Source organism: Thamnophis sirtalis, unplaced genomic scaffold (assembly GCF_051295495.1).
Source record: "Thamnophis sirtalis isolate CommonGarterSnake01/CBP01778 unplaced genomic scaffold, rThaSir2_p1.2 scaffold_8, whole genome shotgun sequence".
Taxonomy (NCBI): Eukaryota; Metazoa; Chordata; class Lepidosauria; order Squamata; family Natricidae; genus Thamnophis; species Thamnophis sirtalis.
In genome coordinates, this window is record NW_028261388.1 from 11,740,450 (window position 1) to 11,761,868 (window position 21,419).

Below are 21,419 nucleotides of genomic sequence, written 5' to 3' on the forward strand. Positions count from 1 at the left end.
TTTCATTTTTTTCCTCAACTTTTTAACTAGAGGAGACATGATAGTTCCAATGGTGGTGTCAACCTATCCTCCAAATCACCTGAAGGCAGGAACAAGGAGCAATGGATGAAAAAGAATCAAGGAGAACAGCAACCTGAAACTAAGGAGAAATGTCCTAACAGGGAGAACAATCAACTGGTAGAACAGCTTGCCTTCAGAAGTTGTGGCTGCTTCAGAGGTTTTTAAGAAGAGATTGGACAATCATTTGTCTGAAGTGGTTTAGGGCTTCCTGCCTGAGCAGGGGGTTGGACTCAGGGGTGGGTTTCTCGCCCCGTTCCAACCGGATCGGTTGGAACGAGGCCGGCGGCGTCCTCACGCACGCACGCAGCGCGCGTGTGCACGCACGCGGCGTCCTCGTGCACACACGTGGTGCGCGCATGCGTACTAGCGTCTGCGCGATGCTCCAGCTGCTCCTGGAGGATTGCGCAGGCGTTCTGCGCATGCGTGGAAAGCGCAAAATTCGAAAAAACCGGGTAAGGAGCGGGCGTGGGTGTGCGGGCGCGCGTGGGTGCAGGGGGGGGGGCTTCGCCGTTCCCGGAAGTTACTTACTTCCGGGTTCGGCGACCAACCGGATCGCAGGGACCGGTGCGAACCGGTCGAAACCCAGCCCTGGTTGGACTAGAAGACCTCCAAGGTCCCTTCCATTCTATCCTATCCTATTCTGTTCTGTCCTATCCTATTCTCTACTTCTTATTCTATTCTATTCTATTCTGTTCTGTCCTATCCTGTCCTACTCTACCCTATCCTTCACCTGATTCTATTCTATTCTATTCTATCCTCCACTTCTTATTCTATTCTGTTCTGTCCTATCCTATCCTATTCTAATGACCAAAGTTACAACCTCACTGAAAAATGTGACTTATGACTGGTTTTCACACTTATGACTGTTGCAGCATCCCCATGGTCCTGGGATCAAAATTTGGATGCTTGGCAGCTGAACTGGTTCATGTTTATTTATTTTATCGCTGTTTATTTATTGCTTATCAATCGTAACACTACTAATGAAAGCGGTTCCTCTAATGTGATTTTCTTTTTTGTTAAGGGCAAACAGGTCACACAACTCCAGAAGCTAAAATCGCATTAAGGCTCAGTATACTACATTGTGCATGCCGCATTAAAGCTTAGTATGATGTTTACAACCAGCCCGTGAATTTTATGGATACTTAACAGCATTGTGAACCAAGCTATAGGGCTTATGTAATAAAATACAGTTTATCATGGGAAGAACTCAATGCTCCTATTGGTCTTGTGTCTAAATGAAAAGGCGAAATACTATTATTTCTGCTTCAACTTTTGCTCTTTTATTTTTAAAAAAATTCATAATGTCATCAGACAAGGAGCTAAGATATCATAATTTCACCAAAATGCGCCAAGCCAAATTTAGGGGTTGACTTTGGGACGTGGTGGCTCAGTGGCTGAGACGCTGAGATTGTCGATCAAATGGTCGGCAGTTCACTGGTTCGAATCCCTAGTGCCATATAATGGAGTGAGCTCCCGTTACTTGTCCCAGCTTCTGCCAACCTAGCAGTTCAAAAGCATGTAAACATTCAAGTAGAAAAACAGGGATCTTCAGTGTTTAGTCATGCCGGCCACATGACCACAGAGACGTTTTTGGACAGCGCTGGCTCTTTGGCTTTGAAACGAAGATGAGCACCGCCCCCTAGAGTCAGGAACGACTAGCACATATGTGCAAGGGGAACATTTACTTTTAAGGATTCGGAGACCCTATTTTAGGCATCCTCTTAACTATAGGCGCATGAAAGAGCTGGGTTTCCTTCCCTTATTATTGCAGTGTATCTCAAAATTTGGATCCCACCATATAGTAAATTATAGCAGCTTCCCCAACATTTTAGGCACCTGGGACCGTTTCTGTGGAAAGAGGTTTTTCCGTGGATTGAAGGGTGTGTTGTTTTGCATGCTGCCTGCATTCCCTGGATGGGGCTTCGCTTGTTTGCGCGGCCTGGTTTTTGGCATGCCACAGCCCAGTGCTAGTCCACCGCCTGGGGTTTGGGGACCTCTAGTCAATTATATTAAAAATAACAATATCAATATCAATAGCACTTATATACTACTTCACAGTGCTTTACAGCCCTCTCTAAGCAGTTTACAGAGTCAGCATATTGCCCCCAAACCATCGGGGTCCCCATTTTACCCACCTTGGAAGGATGGAGGGATGAATCAACCTTGAGCCTTGTGAGATTCGAAATGCCAAATTGGAGGCACCCGGCAGTCAGCAGAAGTAGCCTGCAGTACTGCGCTTTCACCACTGCGCCACCTTGGCTCTATCGAATAGCTCGGGTATTTGTGTTTCATCATGTGGTAAGCCGTTGTTTTAGTATGCTGGACTCAGGACTTTTTAAAAAAGTGTAGACACTTAAAAATCAACATTAATGCTGTCCGAAATTCCTATAATTTTACTAGAACAAACATACACTATATTGCCAAAAGTATTCGCTCACCCATCCAAGTAATCAGGATTAGGTGTTCCAATCACTTCCATGGCCACAGGTGTATAAAATCAAGTACCTAGGCATGCAGACTGTTTTTACAAACTTTTGTGAAAGGATGGGTCGCTCTCAGGAGCTCAGTGAATCCCAGCGTGGAACTGTGATAGGATGCCACCTGTGCAACAAATCCAGTCGTGAAATTTCCTCGCCCCTAAATATTCCAGTCGACTGTCAGCTGTATTATAAGAACGTGGACGTGTTTGGGAACAACAGCAACTCAGCCACGAAGTGGTAGGCCACGTAAACTCGTCCAACATCAGTGTGTGACTTCATAAATGCGCTTCTGGAAGAATGGTCAAAGATTCCCATAAACACACTCCTGAACCTTGTGGACAGCCTTCTCAGAAGAGTTGAAGCTGTTATAGCTGCAAAGGGTGAACCGACATCATATTGAACCCTATGGATTAAGAATGGGATGTCATTTACAGTAAGTTGATATGCGAGCAAAGGCAAGTGGGCGAATACTTTTGGCAATATAGTGTATGTTTGTTAAAAGAGTTATCTTAAATTATTCATTGGTAAAGCTTCATATGGAGAAAGGAACTGTCCTGTTTATATCCTGGCTTAATTCTGAGGGAACCATTATCTACTCTCTGTCGTTTTCCACAACAGAACGGTTTCAAGAGTAAATCAGGAGGAAAAGCCTTTTATGTAAGACGTGTGTTCTCTTTATTCCAAAAATAAATACTTTTTTAATCAAAGATTTTCAAATGCCATTATATAATTACAACGGAAGGGGAAAAATCCACTTCTTTGGCAGCTGTGAAGCCAACATACAGGAACTTGACGGGGCCAATGCTGCTGACCAACTCAAAGCTGATATTTATACACATTTCCAAAAGCAACGGACTCTACCTTAAGGAGTGAGTGAGCAAGAGACTGTTGAGGTCTAAAAAAGGCACATTATGCTAGACAATAAAACATACTTCGTGTCCCTGGAATCAAGTATGTTCTATGTGACCTTCCACCAGAGCAACTGTGGACTGTGGATCAAGTCAGAGAAAGAGGATTCCTTTGTAAAAGGATTATTAACATCAGTGATTAAAAAAGGATCTCTTGAGGAAGGGGCAACTTTGATTAGTTGTTGGGCCTTGGCATGCCCACCCAAGGGGCAGAGTTCAAAATCCATGTCATTCAGTGGTATTGGGGCGGGTGGCCACGTACACAAACACCACAATCAAAAGCACCACCACAGCCAAGGTGGGCAGCACCACAGTTGTGACTTGCTGGCGGGCTTCGTGCATGGCTTGCTTTCTCTCCTTTTTGTCTTTGGATGTCTCTTTTTTGGGCTTCCCTTTCAGCTGTCTCATTCTCCTTCTTTCCTGGACCTCTCGCCAAGGAAATCTAATCAAAGACGGGTCAAAGGGGCAGCCAAGAGATGCTTCTTCCGGTCGACCTCGGCTCTTTTTGGCGTCGGATTGGGTCCGGTGTAAAAACCTGGAAGACAGAGAAGAGAAAAAAATGATAGTGTTGATGGTGTTGGGTCAGAGGCCTCCAAACATGGCCACTTGAAGACTTCTGGACTTCAACTCCCAGAATTCCCCAGCCAGCATATCTAACTGAGGAATTCTGGCGAGTTGAAGTCTGCAAGTCTTAAAATTTAATTTAATTTATTAGATTTATAGGCTGCCCAATCCCGGAGGACTCCGTGTGGCTTACACAGAACCAGAAAGAAGACAAACAAAATAAAAATAAAAATAAAATTTAAAAATTCTCCAACACCCATAGGTTCTGATTGGGGCTGGACCCTACATAGTAAGGTCAACAGCCCCAGGCCTGCCGGAACAGCCAGGTCTTACAAGCTTTTCTGAAGGCCATGAGGGTGGGTGAGGTCCGGACCTCTGGGGGTAGCTGATTCCACAGGGTCGGAGCAGCCACAGAGAAGGCTCTCCTCCGAGGCCCCGCCAGCCGACACTGTCCCGCTGAGGGTGTCCTAAGGAGCCCACCTTGTGGGATCTTATCGGCCGTTGGGAGGTAACGTTGGAGACTCCTGGTGTTGCTGAACAAGAGTGACGGGGTTAATACTGAGTGTTCTGACCTAGGCTTCCCCAGCAGCACAAAACCAAGTCCTCATCCCAATAAATCTCTTTTATTTAATTTACAGTGAATTCCTCTCCAGCAAAATCTTTCCTCTCTCCCAGTCTTTCAAAATAGTTCACAATTACCGACCTCTATCAGGCTTGGAGAGTGGCCAGGCCTATATCTTTCAGACAATGCAATACTTGGCAAGAATGCAGGAAGGAACTAATTGTCTCCTGCAAACTCCACTCCCGCTCCTCTTTTATTTCCTCTGGGAGGGGCCATTCATTGTCCACCTCTGGCCTTACTCCTAAGTTGACCCCTGTTCTTTAGCTGCTCCCTTCGCCTGGCACACTGGGAACAGGCTCCAGCTGTTCATCTGCCTCACTGATGTCTGACTATGATGGCAGCTGGTAACTGTCGGACGGCCCTGGCCCCATCTCTGCCTCTGACGCAGAGCCCTCATCAGAGGCTTCCCCAGACTCCAGGACTGGCCTCTGTTCCTCCCCAACCTCCTCACTGTCCAAATCTGCTGTCAGCTCCACTGGCTGCTGGCTGCTGGCGGGCCACAACACTGAGAAGTACATTCTATGCAGCTGGGAGATGACCCCCTAAAGCAGTGGCCCCCAACGTTTTGGGCACCAGTGATTGGTTTTGCGGAGAAAGGTTTTTCCATGCACTGGAGGGGATGTGGTTTTGCCTGCTGCCTGCGTTCTGTGGGTGAGTTTTTACTTTTTGTGCGTCCGGGTTGCTGGCATGCCATGGCCCGGTGCCAGTCCACATACCAAGGATTGGGGACCCCTACCCTAAAGCTTTTCCAAACATTGCCAATTTTTTAAAACCTTTTTTTATGAGGTAGCTATGCCTTTCCATGAATAGCCAAGCTAACCCATTTAGAATAATATCTATAATCGGGGTTTTTTAACGGTGATAGTAGTGAGAGAACAGCCGGAATCTCAACAGATTTAAGTAAACACAGGCCCCGAGTTTTCATGAGATATTTATTTAACAAGAACACTGAGGTCTCTGAGATTGCAAAATGTTATTTATTCAAACTGACAAGTAGGAGAAATCAATAAAGACACACAGAACCTGTCCTCATTTCTACACAGTCACTTTATCTAGACTTATCCAAGTTGGTAGGTTACTGATGTGCTGGGATTTTAAGTTCCAGATTACGTGTTATAATATGGAGGGGGTAGGATGCCATTATTTATTGAAGTTAAAATCTCCTAGTCGCTGAGATGATGGGTGTATATTTCAGGTATCATGAATATTTTCTACGATGCTATAATACAGGAAGTCATCGACTTAAGACCCGTTGCTTAACAACCATTTGAAATTACAACGGACCTCCCCAGAGCTGCTAATGACCAGGTTTCAGGTTTCAGGTTTCAGGTTTCAGGTTTAGTTTATTTGTATGCCGCCCTTCTCCGGGAGGGACTCAGGGCGGCGAACAACTCCGAAGGGGAAAAGGGGACACAAACATAATACACATAATTAAAATACACAAAAGTCGTACAGCCATACAAGTCGAGAGGGGAGGGGAACTCATCAACCCCAGGCCTGCCAGCACAGCCAGGTTTTGACGGCTTTCCGAAAGGCCTGGAGAGAGGTGAGGGTCCGAATCTCCGCGGGGAGTTCATTCCAAAGGGCTGGAGCTGCTACAGATAAGGCCCTCTCCCGGGTGGTAGCCAGATGGCATTGGCTGGTAGACGGAACCCGGAGGAGGCCAACCCTGTGCGATCTAACGGGTCTATGGGAGATAATTGGCAGCAGGCGGTCTCTCAAGTTTTCAAAGGGATGACAGTTACACATACATACCATAGTCACATGTTGGGTGCTTCTTAAGGCTGTATCTTAAGAGAACACACACCCCGGGGGGCATTAGGGGTGTCTTGCCCCCACAGTATTTGTTTCCAGAGAGTAAGTAATCTGTGTACCAAATTCGGTTGAAATTCCTTGAGGCGTTCCAGAGTTATGTTGGAACACACACACACACACCGCCATTTTATATATAGAGATATATACTTGTTGTTTGTGGTCTAGCTGGCTTTGGCCTGAGAAGCTGGAAAACTGATCAAAACAGTCATTTGAGGCTCTTATGCTGGTTAAAAAAAAAAAAAGCTAAGTTGAAGATGTGGAACTGACAGCATCTCTCTTAATGGCCATCCCTGTCACAATCATAATGAAGGCTAAAACAACATAACATGAAAATTATATAGAATCTATTTTATCCACTGTCAATGGTCCACTATGGCACAAATCTGTGTTGTACCCAGCTCTGCAATTACAGGCCTCTGAATGCCATTGCTAGGGCTGCAATCACCAAAATGGTTTGGACTGGGACAAAGAAGTGGGAAGTCTCCGGAAAGCAGTGAAATGAGGTTAACCTAGTTTTAAATCAAATTAATACAGTTCCCCATAAATAAGACAGGATCTTGTTTTCTTTTGACCCCCTGAAATAAGCGCTTGGCCTTATTTTCAGAAAGGTGTTATTATTCTTATTTTTGAGGTGCTGGAAGAGGTGAGTATGGTCACCTCATGGCTGCTGCTGTTTTGCAATATTTTTGGGGAGGGCTTATTTTCGGGGAAACAGGATAGCAAAAGCACTTAGACTTATATACCACTTCATGGGGCTTTACAGACCCCCCCTAAGCAGTTTATAAAGTCAGCATATTGCCCCCAACAATCTGGGTCCTCACTTTACCCACCTCGGAAGGATGGAATCAACCTTGAGCTGGTAAGGGTTGAACCCCTGGCACTCAGCAGAATTAGCCTGCAATACTGCATTCTAATCATTGCACTACCATGGCTCAAAGAAATATAGTTCATATTTCACTCTGCTATTTTATTTTTCTGTTGCATTAATTTCTTTTTTTCTTTAGAGAGAACTTCTGGAAAGGGTTTGGGGCGCATCAACAGATCTGGGCCTTTTACTAATACATCCAATACAATTGTTTTCTCGATATCTCCCCCATAATTGAAGTACAGGTAATCCTCGACTTACGATCACACTTGAGCCCAAAATTTATGTTGCTAAGAGAGACCGTTATTCAGTGAATTTTACCCCGTTTTACATTTACTTGCTGGAAGGTCGCAAAGAGGGGATCCCATGACCCCAGAAGACTTCAACTGTCACAAATATATGCTGTTGCTAGGCGCCCAAATTTTGATCATGTGACCAGGGTGCTGCTGTCACTTGCTGTGACGGTTGCAAGTGCGAGGACTGGTCATAAGCAACTTTGAACACTTGCTAAACAAAGTTGAGGATTATCTGCCCCCAAGTCTCAACAAACAGATTGTCTATATAAAACATACTTTCCCTGTCCTGAAATCAGCAAAGAAGTTGTAATTGCAAGCTCTCTGAATTGCTTTGCAGGGTAAGAAGGGCGGCATATAAATTTAATAAATAGATAAACTGAATGTGTTTGGCTCTTTAGAAAGGTATCTTCATTTTTCCTTCCCTTTTCATCCCTTCAGCCACCTAAAGATTCTGTTCTGACAGAGGCTTCCCAAGAGCACGAAGCAAACTTCTTGTCCTTTTATTAATTTACTGTGAATTCTGCTCATTCACATCCAGCAAAGTTTTTCCAGGGAGGATTTACAGACATAAACCTTATCTGGCTTGGAGAGCTGCCAGGTCGAGGTTGCAAAACTTGGCAAGGAGTCTCGGAGAGTCACGAACCAATTAAGCAAACTAATTGTCTCCTGCAAACTCCACTCCGCTTTCGCTCCTCTTTTATTTCCTCTGGGAGGGGCCATTCACTGTCTGGCCTTACTCACAAGTTGACCCCTGCTCTTTAGTTGTTCCCTTCGTCTGGCAACTCTGCGCATGCACACACTGGGAACAGGCTCCTGCTATTCGTCTGCCTCACTGGTGTCCGACTCTGAAGGCAGCTGATAACTGTCAGACGGCCCTGGCCCCATCTCTTCCTCCAACGCAGAGCCCTCATCAGAGCTTTCCCCAAACTCCAGGACTGACCCATGTTCCTCCCCAACCCTCCTCACTGTCCGAATCTGCTGCCACAACAGATTTTTTTCATTCCCTGGGCTTGGAGGGCCTACAACATAAATACCTCAGCCCGAAGTAATTTCTGACAGATTCAAGCCACGGTTTTGCTTACTTAAACTAAGCCTCACAAAAGTCAGTGAAACATAACTTGAGAGCAGATGCGTGATGAATGGGGCTTTAAATTACGAACTGAAGTGAAATATCGGAGCACGAAATACTTCGCCCTTAAAAGCAGTGGGCTGACAGAATCACAAGCTGCTGTGGTTTAAATTTGACTTTCTTTCATTTGGAGTCCCCTGGATGAGAGATGGGTAGCCGCAGAGATGGAAGAAAACCGATAATGAACAAACACAATACGTCCCAACTTTTCTTCTACTGTTTTGGCTTTTCAAAATAGGCTTTTGGAGACCATTCTATGGATCTCATTTAAACTTAACTAAATCCAGTGGCTGTCAACTCTGGAGCTAAGTAGCAACTAAAACTGTGAACAAGGGAATGACTGAATTCCATTCAACTTTGACCCCATCTAAAGTCCGTATGGAGGTTTAGACAAATGGCTAGTTCCTCTATAATTTTTTAAGGTTATTCACAGAGTTACAGCGGCATTTATTTGTGGCAATTTAAAGATTTTTTAAAAAGCAATACATGCGCCCATTATTTTGTTTAACCTCAAGTTGTTAAAGACCACCATTAGTAATCATGCTTCCAACATAGGTTTGAACTGAAAGCTAAATTGTTATGGTTACTACATATAAATAGATTCACATCTATCCGAAAAGCCTTTGAGCGGAAAGGCTTAAGTCTCTGTTTTTCTGGTCGCTTGGTTTTCTTGTAAATGAGAGCTGAGTGGCTTGCAGGCTAATCATCTTGACTTTATAACACACACAATCTCACTCAGGATATTAAGAGAAAATACAAGCTTCTGCAGTCCTGTGATTGCAGCTTGGGTGTTCAAGCAACCAGCTTGAAACATTCATGGCTGTTTGCTGTACTATATCACAGGGTCAAGAAGCAAAGCTTGACACTCTTCGCACATTCCCAAATGCACCGATTTCAGGGGCCTCACAGTACTGAAATTATCAAATTATGCAGGACTGTAATTCTGCACGATGGTTCAGCGTTTAGACCAGTGTTTCTCAACCTTGGCAACTTGAAGATGTCCGGACTTCAACTCCCAGAATTCCCCAGCCAGCATTCGCGAATGCTGGCTGGGGAATTCTGGGAGTTGAAGTCCGGACATCTTCAAGTTGCCAAGGTTGAGAAACACTGGTTTAGACACTGAGTTTCTCAGCTGGAGAGTTGACAGCAGGGTTCGAAATCCGTGTGCCGCCCGACAGGATGAGCTCCTGTTATGTACTCAAGCTCCTGCCCAATTAGCAGTTTGAAATTATGCAAATGTGAGTAAATAAGTAGGTGCCACTTCAGTGGGAAGGTAACAGAATTCCGTGCACCTTTGGCGTACAGACATGATGCCCCCCTTGTGGAGTACTGTGAAGCTGTTACCATGGCAACGCCACTGTGCTGCACAGTATAGGCCATTTTATAGCAGTACAGTAGAAGCCATTTTAAGGCACAACAGGCTGCATCTTAACAGAACACACACCCTGAGGGGTTTTAGGGGTGATTTTGTCCCCACAGTATTTATTTGCAGAGAGTAAATCATCTGTGTACCAAATTTGGTTGAAATTGCTCGAGGCGTTCCAGAGTTATGCTGGAACATACACACATAAAGCCATTTTTATACATATGGAAGAAAGAAGATGATAGAAGAAGATTCCAGAGCTGATGCTTACCTTTGGCTGGAGGTTCTGTTTCTATAGTTCTGTTTCTAAAACCTTGCTCGGTCCAAAACACTGACACACGCCACAAACAAACAGACATTCATGCTGAAAAAAAACAAATAACTTTATTTTAGAAAGCTGGTCTAGGCACTTCCATTGATAGCTTAATACAAGGGTGCCAAACTCAAGGGCCGGGGACGGCATCCAGCCCACAGGGTGCTTAGATCTGGCCAGAGGGGCCACGCTGGAAACAGTGAAGGACCGGCCCGTGGTGCTTCTGCCAGCAAAAGCAGAGCTCGGGAGGGCCGCACGCAGTCCTTTCGAGCTCTGTTTTCATTGGCAGAGGGTTGCAGGAGGCCATGGCAGCTGAAAACAGAGCTCAGGAGCTCGTTTTTGCTGGCAAAGTGCTCTGGCCACTACAGGCACCCCCAACACGAGTGACGTTGAGCTAGTCATGCCCAACCTTGGCCACCCCACCCCCCTGGTCTCCCAAGATCAAACACAACCCTGATGCGGCCCTCAATGAAATCAAGTTTGACACCCCTGATCTACATTAATCCTAACAACAGACAATTTTAGATGAGGGATTAAAGTCGATTTGCAATCCTAGATTTGTAGAGATATGGTTGTAATACAGAACACTGAACTAAAATGGGGAAAAAATTAACTTCGGACAGCCAAAAGGAAAAAAAAAAAGCAGGAAACTTGTAACACACCCTTTTGTTTGCTCCAAAAATACATTTCTTTTGGACAAATGGGGAGGCAGCATTATTATTTCCCTTCTACCTCCAGCTCTATATTTTCAAGGGTAAAAAGCTTTTAGTTATATGCAAAGCAATTCTGGAGAAATTAGGACGGCGCACAAAATTACTATCCTTGAGATGGCAGATAGGTATTTTTCTTCCTTGCCAAATTACAGGCCTGAATCAAAACTGACCTGCTATTAGCAAAACATTGCTTTTAACGTAAGTGCAGGTTTGAGAGTTTCCATGCTTTCCAATTGCATTTGGAAAAATGAGTTTCATCTCTGCCTCCAGCCAAAATGACAGAAAAGTAGGAAAAAAGGGACATTCGATCAGATTTTAATAGTTCCCAACGTCAGGATATGGCTTTGTAGGAGATATCTCCAGAAGGGTGTGAAAGTGAAGAGAGGAAATACAAATAGTTCTCGACCTACGACTACAACAGAGCCCAGCATTCCTGCTGTTAAACGAGACAGCGGTGAAGTTAATTTTGCCCCATTTCTTGCCACAGTGAAGTGAATCAATGCAGTTGTTGAGATAGACGGGCAGACGGCAGATGGACGGGGACTGCCCTCTGCCCTTCCCATGGCATCGCCCCGATTTGACCTGGGGAGCTCAACTTTGGTTTTTAAAAGCATTGTCAAGTTTCCGACCCCTTTGAAAAAGCTTGAAAAATGACCCTAAAACTAAAAACAAAGGCTAGATGGAAATTTCACAAAAGGGCTTCGTCGCTCTTTGGATTATCCTTAGTATAGATGCATTGTTACCTCGGCTTTACCATTGGAGAGTCAAAGATGAATGGCTTTACCATTGGAGAGTCAAGGATGAAAAAAGCTCTGTAATTCATTTGGCAATTCACATAATATTTTTTTAAAGATAATCTCCATCCAGGAGCTTCCAGAGGTCCTCGGACAGTGATGGCTAAACTTTTCGTCCTCGCATACCGAAAGTGTGTGGCGCCCACACCTATAATGCAATGCGTGTGCGACCTTCCCATCCCCCGTGCATGTGCGCGCATCTCCCGCATGTGCGGCAGACCCGAAAATCAGCTGGCCGGTGGGAGGCACATGCACATGCGCTGTGGAGCTGAGCTGGGCAACGGTGTGCCCGCAGAGAGGGCTCTGCATGCCACCTGTGGCATGCATGCCATGGGTTTGCCATTATGGACCTAGGAGGAATGGGGGCTGAGAGAATTTACTCCTACAATATTCTACAACACTTCTACAACCAGTGGGACAGAAGTTGCCTTCCGAAGTTGTGGGAGCTTCATCCCTGGAAGCTTTCAAGAAGTGATTGGACTGCCGTTCAGTCAGAAATGGCGTAGCGTCTCCTGCTTGGGAGGGGGTGGTGGTGGACTAGATGACCTACAGGGTCCCTTCCAACTCTGTTAATCTGTTAAACAGTAACATGGTGGTTAAGTGAACCTGGCTTCCCCAACAACCTTTGCTTGTCAGAAGGTCGCAAAAGGGAATTACACAAACCCGCAACCGTCATAAACACGATTGCCTTTGAATTTTGATCACATGACCGTGGGGATGCTTTCAATGGTCGTAAGCGTGAAAAATGGTCATCGGTTTTCCTCTGGAAACTGGCATGTACTTCCAATTTCCAGAGGGGGAGGGGGAAATGCCACAATGGTTTGCTCAACTACCACCACAAAAAGATGCAAAATCAGGTCCGATCATGTGATGATCCACTTTAGGACCCTCATGACTTACGACGGTAATTGCCAGGCTCAGTTATGATCTAAGTCAAGGACTACCTATTGTCAGCCTCTGCTTTGCTGCTGCTTCGGCTGCCATGAAACGGGGAGGGAGGGCATGGTATTTGGGAGGGGTTTACTAATTGTGCTGGAGGAAGATTCTGGAGCTCTGCTGCCTGTCGGACTACGCATGCGGAGGAGGTTCCCGCCAAGACTAACGGCACCGACATTCCATCTTAGTGATGCCTTTTGAAGTTATCTCACACCTGACACTTAGGAGAATTATGATTGGACTGTAACTGGGATGCCAAGGGGTGAGGAATGGGTTATTCTATATATCAATCGCTTTCGCGCCTAAATAATCAGTCTTCGCTTCGCTACGCCTTTAATCATTTATAATTAGTAAAAGTACACTTGATTTCTACCCACGGAGTCTCGTGGTCTTCTTTCCTAATTACTCAATGAAGAGGTGCTGACACCTATAATTATGGCATTTCAGAGAGATCTGAATTCTGTTCTTATATGAGAAGTACTAGATGACCTCAAGCCATTCTTTTTTTCTCAGCCCTAGGAAGAAGGAAATGGCAAAACCCCTTATGAAAAATGTTGCCTTGAAACTCGCAAGGCCTTGTCCATAGTAGTAACCAGGAGTCATGATCTACCCAGCCAAAAAGAATCCCCCTCCTCCTTCTCTTCCGCTACCTCAGGGGTGTCAAACTCAATTTTATTGAGGGGCGCATCAGGGTTGTGTTTGACCTTGAGTGGCCAGCTCAATGTCACTGTAGCGGCCCGAGCGCTCTGCCAGTGAAAATGGAGCTCTGAACACAGCCCTGACAACCTCTATTTTCGCTAGCAGAGGGTTGTAGCAAAGGTGGGTTCCTACCAGTTTGCACCTATTCAGTAGAACCGGTTCGTCAAATCTACCGAACCGGTTAGAAGAGGTTCCACCAGTGGACCCGGAAAACAGGCCACACCTACAGAAGAGGTTCCAAATTTTTTTGAAACCCACCACTGGTCCTTGGATAGGATTATTCTACACTATCATGCTCATATTTATAAAACTCAGGGCCTCTGTGAAAGGTAAGGATGACTACTGCGTTTGTGGTGCAATCAGAACATTGCGTGTGTTGAAGTTGTTTTAACGCAAACCAAAGATGCCTTTTAAAAAACAAGTTTACGTCATATTCCTATGCATGGCAGTGTTGTGTGTGAGGTAATTTAAGGTGGTTCTGACAAGTGTCGTCGGCATCTTCATATCCGGTCACATGGGCGGCAAGCCACTCCCATCCGGTCACATGGGTGGCAAGCCACTCCCACAAAGGAGGCCACACCCACAGAGTAGGTTCGAACAATTTTTGAAACCCACCACTGGGTTGCAGGAGGTTTCACAGCCGAAAACGGAACTCGGGAGCCCATTTTTGCTGACAGAGCGAAAGGACCGGCCCGCAGTGCCTCTGCCAGCGAAAATGGATCTCTGCACCCAGCCCTCACAACCTCCATTTTCGCTGGCAGAGGTACTGCGGGCCGGTCCTTTGCAGCCCCGTGGGCCGGATCTAAGCACCCCGTGGGCCAGAGCTGGCCCCCAGACCTTGAGTTTGACACACCCCTGCTCTACCGCCTCCTTCTCGTCACCATTGTCTAACCACTGCAGGATGAAGGATTCTTCTGCATGTTTCCCACCAATATGTTGCCTCATAATATTGGATAATAAAAACTGGTAAATAACACAAATTAATAGACTGCATAATTTCTATACAATATTTAACTCTCTGTGTAGAAGAATAGGTGTCGCATAGCAATAGCAATAGCAGTTAGACTTATATACCGCTTCATTGGGCTTTCAGCCCTCTCTAAGCGGTTTACAGAGTCAGCATATTGCCCCCAACAACAATCCGGGTCCTCATTTTACCCACCTCGGAAGGATGGAAGGCTGAGTCAACCCTGAGCCGGTGAGATTTGAACAGCCGAACTGCAGAACTGCAGTCAGCTGAAGTAGCCTGCAGTGCTGCATTTAACCACTGCGCCACCTCGGCTCTCTTCAGGCATAATCCTGAAGAACCTCTACTGTTCACTTTACGGCTTCTTTCGAAAAGTTATGATGCCGAGAAAGAAATAGAAAAGCAAGCAGGTAAGAAATTCAACCCCCAATATCCCCAAAAAACCAAAAGCAGAAAAAGAGCATCCCTAATGAGATGGCCTCTACATATTTCACAATTGCAACTTTCCACCAAGTTCCTTGATGGGCAGGCAGAACGACTCACGGAAAACATCTTTTAAAATACTGCTTAAAAAGAAACCACACAACGTATTATCTTATTTATTGTATGCCATCATACTCGGTGGTTTCTCACAGCCCAGTTTGTCTATTTACTGGCCAATGTTAAAAGAAACCTCAAAAGAAGCAGGAAGAGCTTCGGAGAAGGATGACAAGGGCTATGAAGGGAGATGGAAGAAATCCAGAATTTTGAGGCTCAAGAAGTCTCTGGATCAGTGGTGGGATCCTACCAGTTTAACAACCAGTCCAGTGATGGCTGCTCTTTCTTCTCCCAGATTGCAGGACACAGAATCATGGAGTTAAGTTATAGGAAGGCAGATTCCCACCAAACCTTATGACAAAGGAAAACCTTTCTAACATTACGAGGAGTTTAGCAATACATAGCAGTTAGACTTATATACCGCTTCATAGGGCTTTCAGCCCTCTCTAAGCGGTTTACAGAGTCAGCATATTGCCCCCAACAACAATCCGGGTCCTCATTTTACCCACCTCGGAAAGATGGAAGGCTGAGTCAACCCTGAGCCGGTGAGATTTGAACAGCCGAACTGCAGAACTGCAGTCAGCTGAAGCAGCCTGCAGTGCTGCATTTAACCACTGCGCCACCTCGGCTCTGAGTTTGACAGCGGAACCAATTATTTAGAAAAGTGATCGGGTTCTCTTCCCTAGATGGATTCAAGCAAAGACTAGACAGTGATCTCCCGTAAATGTTTTTCTTTGGATTTCTGCACTGAGTAAGGGGTTAGATTTAATGATCCCTTCCAATTCTCTGCTTCTATGAAAGAATAACCAGCATTGATCTTTGCCACAATTATTAAAGCTATCAACAATAGGTTGCGTGACAACAGGTAGAGAAAGCAAATGGGTCATAGAGTTTCCCAGCAGGAAGGGGAAGGAAAGCATCCTCCTTACAGAATACAGATTAATAAAGTTGGAAGGGACCTTGGAGGTCTTCTAGTCCAGCCCCCCTGCTCAAGCTGGAGGCCCTTTACCATTTCAGACAAGTCTCTGTGTAGTCTCTTCTTAAAAAGTCTCTAGTGATGGAGAATCCAAAACTTCTGAAAACAAGTTGTTTTACTGGTTAATTATCCTCACTGTTAGGAAGTTTTTTCCTCAATTCTAGGTTGCTTCTCTTCTTGATTAGTTTCCATCCATTGTTTTTTGTCTTGCCCTCAGGTGCTTTGGAGAATAGCTTGACTCCCTCTTTGTGGCAGCCCCTCAAATACTGAAAAACTGCTCTCATGTCACCCCTAGTCCTTATTGTCTCTAGACTAGCAATACCCAATTCCCCCAACTGTTTCTTCATTGTGTTTTAGTCTCCAGGCCCTTAATCATCTTAGTTGCTCTTCTCTGCGTTCTTTCCAAAGTCTCAACATTTTTTTTTTTATAATCCAGTGACCCAGAGGTGGGTTCCTACCAGTTTGCACCTATTTGGTAGAACCGGTTCGTCAAATCTACCGAACCGGTTAGAAGAGGTTCCACCAGTTGACCCGGAAAGCAGGCCACACCTACAGAAGAGCTTCCAAAAATTTTTGAAACCCACAATTGGTCCTTGGATAGGATTATTCTACACTATCATGCTCATATTTATAAAACTCAGTGCCTCTGTGAAAGGTAAGGATGACTACTGCGTTTGTGGTGCAATCAGAAGATTGCGTGTGTTGAAGTTGTTTTAACGCAAACCAAAGATGCCTTTTAAAAAACAAGTTTACATCATATTCCTATGCATGGCAGTGTTGTGTGTGAGGTAATTTAAGGTGGTTCTGACAAGTGTCGTCGGCATCTTCATATCCGGTCACATGGGCGGCAAGCCACTCCCATCCAGTCACATGGGTGGCAAGCCACTCCCACAAAGGAGGCCACGCCCACAGAGTAGGTTCGAACAATTTTTGAAACCCACCACTGCAGTGACCTAAACTGGATGCAATATATATTCACACCAATTGTGCCTTTGTGATGTTTGGGATTTCAAAACATCAGTCTGCATAAGACTAATCTGAAATGGACTTAAGTAGTCATTGGTAATTATGCTTCTAAGATCAATCAAGCATTTTTGATGCAGCCAGCCAGCCAGAAATAGCCTTTATCCTACATTTATTTTGCAGACTTGTGGGTTCTACCCACGAATCTATTTATATATAGGTTTTCCGCTGAAGAGGGGAAAGGGCTAACCCACTAAATAAGATATATTTTGGTAGCAGGAATATGGTACATGTCACTCTGCATTTGATGTCAAGCTATTTTAGATCATGATGGATCCTTGGTGCTCTCCGAGCTTAGCTGTTTTCTTGCAGATGTTTTATTACCCAAACTAGGTTACGCCATCAGTGTGATGCACATCATTGCACTGATTACGTTATCTAGTTTGGGTAACGAAATGTCTGCAAGAAAACAACCAAGCTCAGAGAGCACCAAGGACCCATTATTTCAACCCTGAGCTACCAATATTCTCTGTTATAGATATCTCAGATCAGCCCAACATAGACTCTGTATTTCTACCACTGGATTTAAACATGAGGTTTGGGAAGGAGATAGTGGTAGAATTGTACTTTCAGACTTGCAAGATTGATGTCCGGTCTCATGGGGTAGACTCAAACCAGATGAGCTAGTAGGGAGAAGCAATAGATGGAAACTAATCAAGGAGAGAAGCAATCTAAGGAAAAAATTCCTGACAGTTAGAACAATTAATCAGTGGAGTAATTTTCCTTTAGAAATCGTGGCTGCTCCAACACTGGAGGTTTTTAAGAAGAGATTGGACAAACATTTGTCTGAAATGATACAGGGATTCCTGCTTCAGCAAGGGGTTGGACTAGAAGATCTCCAAGGTCCCTTTCAACTCTGTTATTCTATTATTTCAGTTTATCGTAAACCTACATTGGCAGAGTCTTGCAAATCTCAAAGTACAATTCTCCCACCCTCTCCTTAACAGCTGAAGAAACTTGGCAGGGTCCCTCCTGAGCTTCTTGCCCTTATACAGATGTGGGTTAAGCTGTCTCTTCTCTGACCATTCCCTAGGCAGCGTCTCTGTTCTCCCAAGGTCTTTCCCATATATACCATTACAAATCTTAGCAGCATGAATTCTTCTTTGTACAGAAAAATTCTACAGAATATCAAATCACCTGTACACCATCTGAAACTGAACTTTTCGGTTAAGCAGAACTTGCTACATGGCAATTATCCTCAAATTATATAAGCAAGTCCATAAGAAAGTGGATGAAGAAAAATACATTCAACATTTTGGATTGGGTCAAGTTTAAGCCCAGGACAAAATTCAAGAGAAATGTTGTGGCAGGATTCCTAGTTTATGCTAGAAAATTCAAATGTTATTGAGTTGAGTCAAATACTGCATTCCGTTTTGGTCGCCCCAATGTAGAAAAGATGTGGAGACTCTAGAAAGAGTGCAGAGAAGAGCAACAAAGATGTTTAGGGGACTGGAGACTAAAACATATGAAGAACAGTTGCAGGAACTGGGTATGTCTAGTTTAATGAAAAGAAGGACTAGGGGAGACATGATAGCAGTGTTCCAATATCTCAAGGGTTGCCACAAAGAAGAGAGAGTCAAACTATTCTCCAAAACACCTGAAGGTAGAACAAAAAGCAATGGATGAAAACTAATCAAGAGAGAAGTAACTTAGAACTGAGGAGAAATTTCCTGACAAGTCAGAAAAATTAATCAGTGGAACAATTTGCCTCCAGAAGTTGTGAATGCTCCAACACTGGAAGTTTCATGGATAAGCATTTGTCTGAAATGGTTTAGGGTTTCCTGTCTAGGTTGGACTAGAAGATCTTCAAGGTCCCTTCCAACTCTGTTATTCTATTCTATTTTGAAGTGGCTTGCCATGGAGGTATGGACCATATCCTTACCCAGCTAGATGGAATACTGTTCAGAAATTTTTTAAAAAGCATTTGGTTCTAATTATTTCAACTAATAATGGGGCAGGTATCTAAGGCAGTGTTTTTTTAAAACTCAGCAAATTGAAAATGGATGGACTTCAACTCCCAGAATTCCTCAGCCAACAGGCCATCCATCTTTAAGTTGCCAGGGGTGTATAAAACACTGACCCAAGGATTTGCTATACAGGTAGTCCTCAACTTACAACAACAACAGAGCCCCAAATTTAAGTTGCTATGTGAGTTTTGCCCCATTTTACGACCTTTCTTGCCACAGATGTTAAATGAATCACTGAAGTTCTTAAGTTACAACACAGTTCTTAAGTAAATATGGCTCACCCATTGACTTGGTTTGTCAGAAGATAGGGCAACCACCACAAATACGAACCAGCATCCAAATTTCGATCTCATGACCCTGGGGAATCCTGCAATGGTTGTTTAGTGTGAAAAATGGTCGCAAGTCATTCAGTGCCGTTGTAACTTTGAATGTTGTAAAAATGAACTGGTCCTCATTCGAGGACTACCTGTACTGGCATATTGTTTGTGAGATTACTGTATTTTTCGGAGTATAAGACGCACCTTTTTCCCTCAAAAAAGAGGGTGAAAATCTGGGTGCGTCTTATACACTGAATACAGCGTTTTCAGCCTCCTGAAATCCCACCCCCTTTGCCAAAATGGCCGTGCATAGCCTTTAGGAGTCTTGCAGAGTTCTCCTGGGGGCTGGGGAGGGCACAAATGAGCGAAAAACAAGCCGTTTTTTGCTCAATTATGTCCCCCAATCCCAGCCTCTAGGAGCACTCTATAAGCCTCCTAAAGGCTCTGCATGCCCTTTTTTTTGGCAAAAGAACGGGCCCGTTTTTGGGAAGTCTGCAGAGTGCAAAAACTTTTTTTTTTAATTTGCCTCTTCAAAATCTTGGTGCATCATATACTCCGATGCGTCTTATACTCCAAAAAATATGGTATTTTGTTTATGAAATAAAGGAACCAAATATTATATTATTCACCCCCTTCCTCCCTTTGCAGGACCCACAATGGGCTCTGATAATAATATTCAATTTGCAAAATGAAGGACACCCGAAAGACAGAAAATAGTTTTTCAGCAAACCGCATAAAAATGGTCAGTGTGCTTATTTATGGAAATGGCCACTCAATAAAGAGAGAGAAGAAACACCTTTACAGTTCATGTTTCAGTAATAACATTCACTCGCTTCCACGGGCATTCAAGCACTTTCACCATCTGTAATGTAACATCTGCGCAAGGAATTTATTGACCTCATTCCCCCCCAAAGTACAGCACAGTGAAGCACAATGCGAAAGATCTTCTGAGTGCTTCCGAATCAAACCTCGGTTGGCATGAAAATTCTGGCACGGGAAAAAAAATAAAAACAAGTCTTTGAGGACGCTGAACTTGGCAGGATGGCATCCATATTAACAATGGATTATTAATTCTTAAAATGATGGAATTGAAAGGCTTCCACCAAAGAGGCGATGAGAGGAACCAAATAAGGGCTGGGTTTAGAGTTTGGGCTAAATTCCAACAAAGAGATTACCGTATTTTTCGGAGAATAAGACGCACCTTCCCCCACCCCTAAAAGAGGGTTAAAATTTGGGTGTGTCTTATACACTGAATGTAGCCCCACCCACCCAGCATCCCTCACCCTTTGCCTCTGCCTCCCAGCACTTTACCTCCTTGCAGCAAACGGGGAAAATGGGGCTTGCGGAGGCTGCAATAGGCTATAGCAATCCCTGCAGCCTGAAACAGCTGATGATCGGGAGGCCCAAGCTGAAACTGAAAGTGAAACTTGCTGTTTGCTCCAGGAAGCAAATTGCTGGGAGGCAGAAGCAGATTTTTTTTTCTTGTGCTAATCAGGCTGTTTGCTGCAAGGAGGTATATAGTCAATAACTATAAATGCCTATAGAATGTTCAAACGATTAGACTTATTTTTTAAAGACTGCTTTATTATTGTTCTGGACAGCTGAACAAAATGAAGAAGCTCTTTAAAATAAATGCTTGATCTGAAGAGGCCCAGTGCTGTTGTATCTTCTTTTAAATAGCAGAGAATAACTACACTTCCACAAAGCACATCAGTTTTAACAGCATCTGTACAAGTATAGTCTGAAATGTAACACCACAAACAGTGTATATCATCTGTAGTATTTGCTGTTTGTTGCAAGGAGGCAAATTGCTGGGAGGCAAAGGCAGATTTTTCTCCCTTGTTTTCCTCCCCAAAAGCTAGGTGTGTCTTATACTTCGGAGTGTCTTATACTCTGAAAAATATGGTATATATTAATTGAAGATGACAGATAGACAGGCGGACAGACATATAAGTTGAAACATGCAAAAAGACTTATCTATGAAAAGAATTATTCTCTTGGTAAGGCCACACTTGGAATACTGCATCCAGTTTTGGTGGCCACGATGTAGAAAAGATGTGGAGACTCTAGAAAGA

General features: G+C 44.3%; 1 long non-coding RNA gene across 1 annotated transcript in view; it reads right to left on the reverse strand.

Moving 5' to 3' along the window:
- Nucleotides 1-3,851: 3,851 nt before the first annotated feature.
- The window catches only part of LOC106548287 (uncharacterized), a 73,677-nt gene continuing 56,109 nt past the window's right edge, over nt 3,852-21,419 (reverse strand). Inside the window, exons 3-4 of the long non-coding RNA XR_015697451.1 lie at nt 10,374-10,466; nt 3,852-3,983 (exon numbers count right to left, since the gene is read on the reverse strand). This is a non-coding gene — a long non-coding RNA (uncharacterized LOC106548287). The remainder of the gene's footprint in view (nt 3,984-10,373; nt 10,467-21,419) is intronic.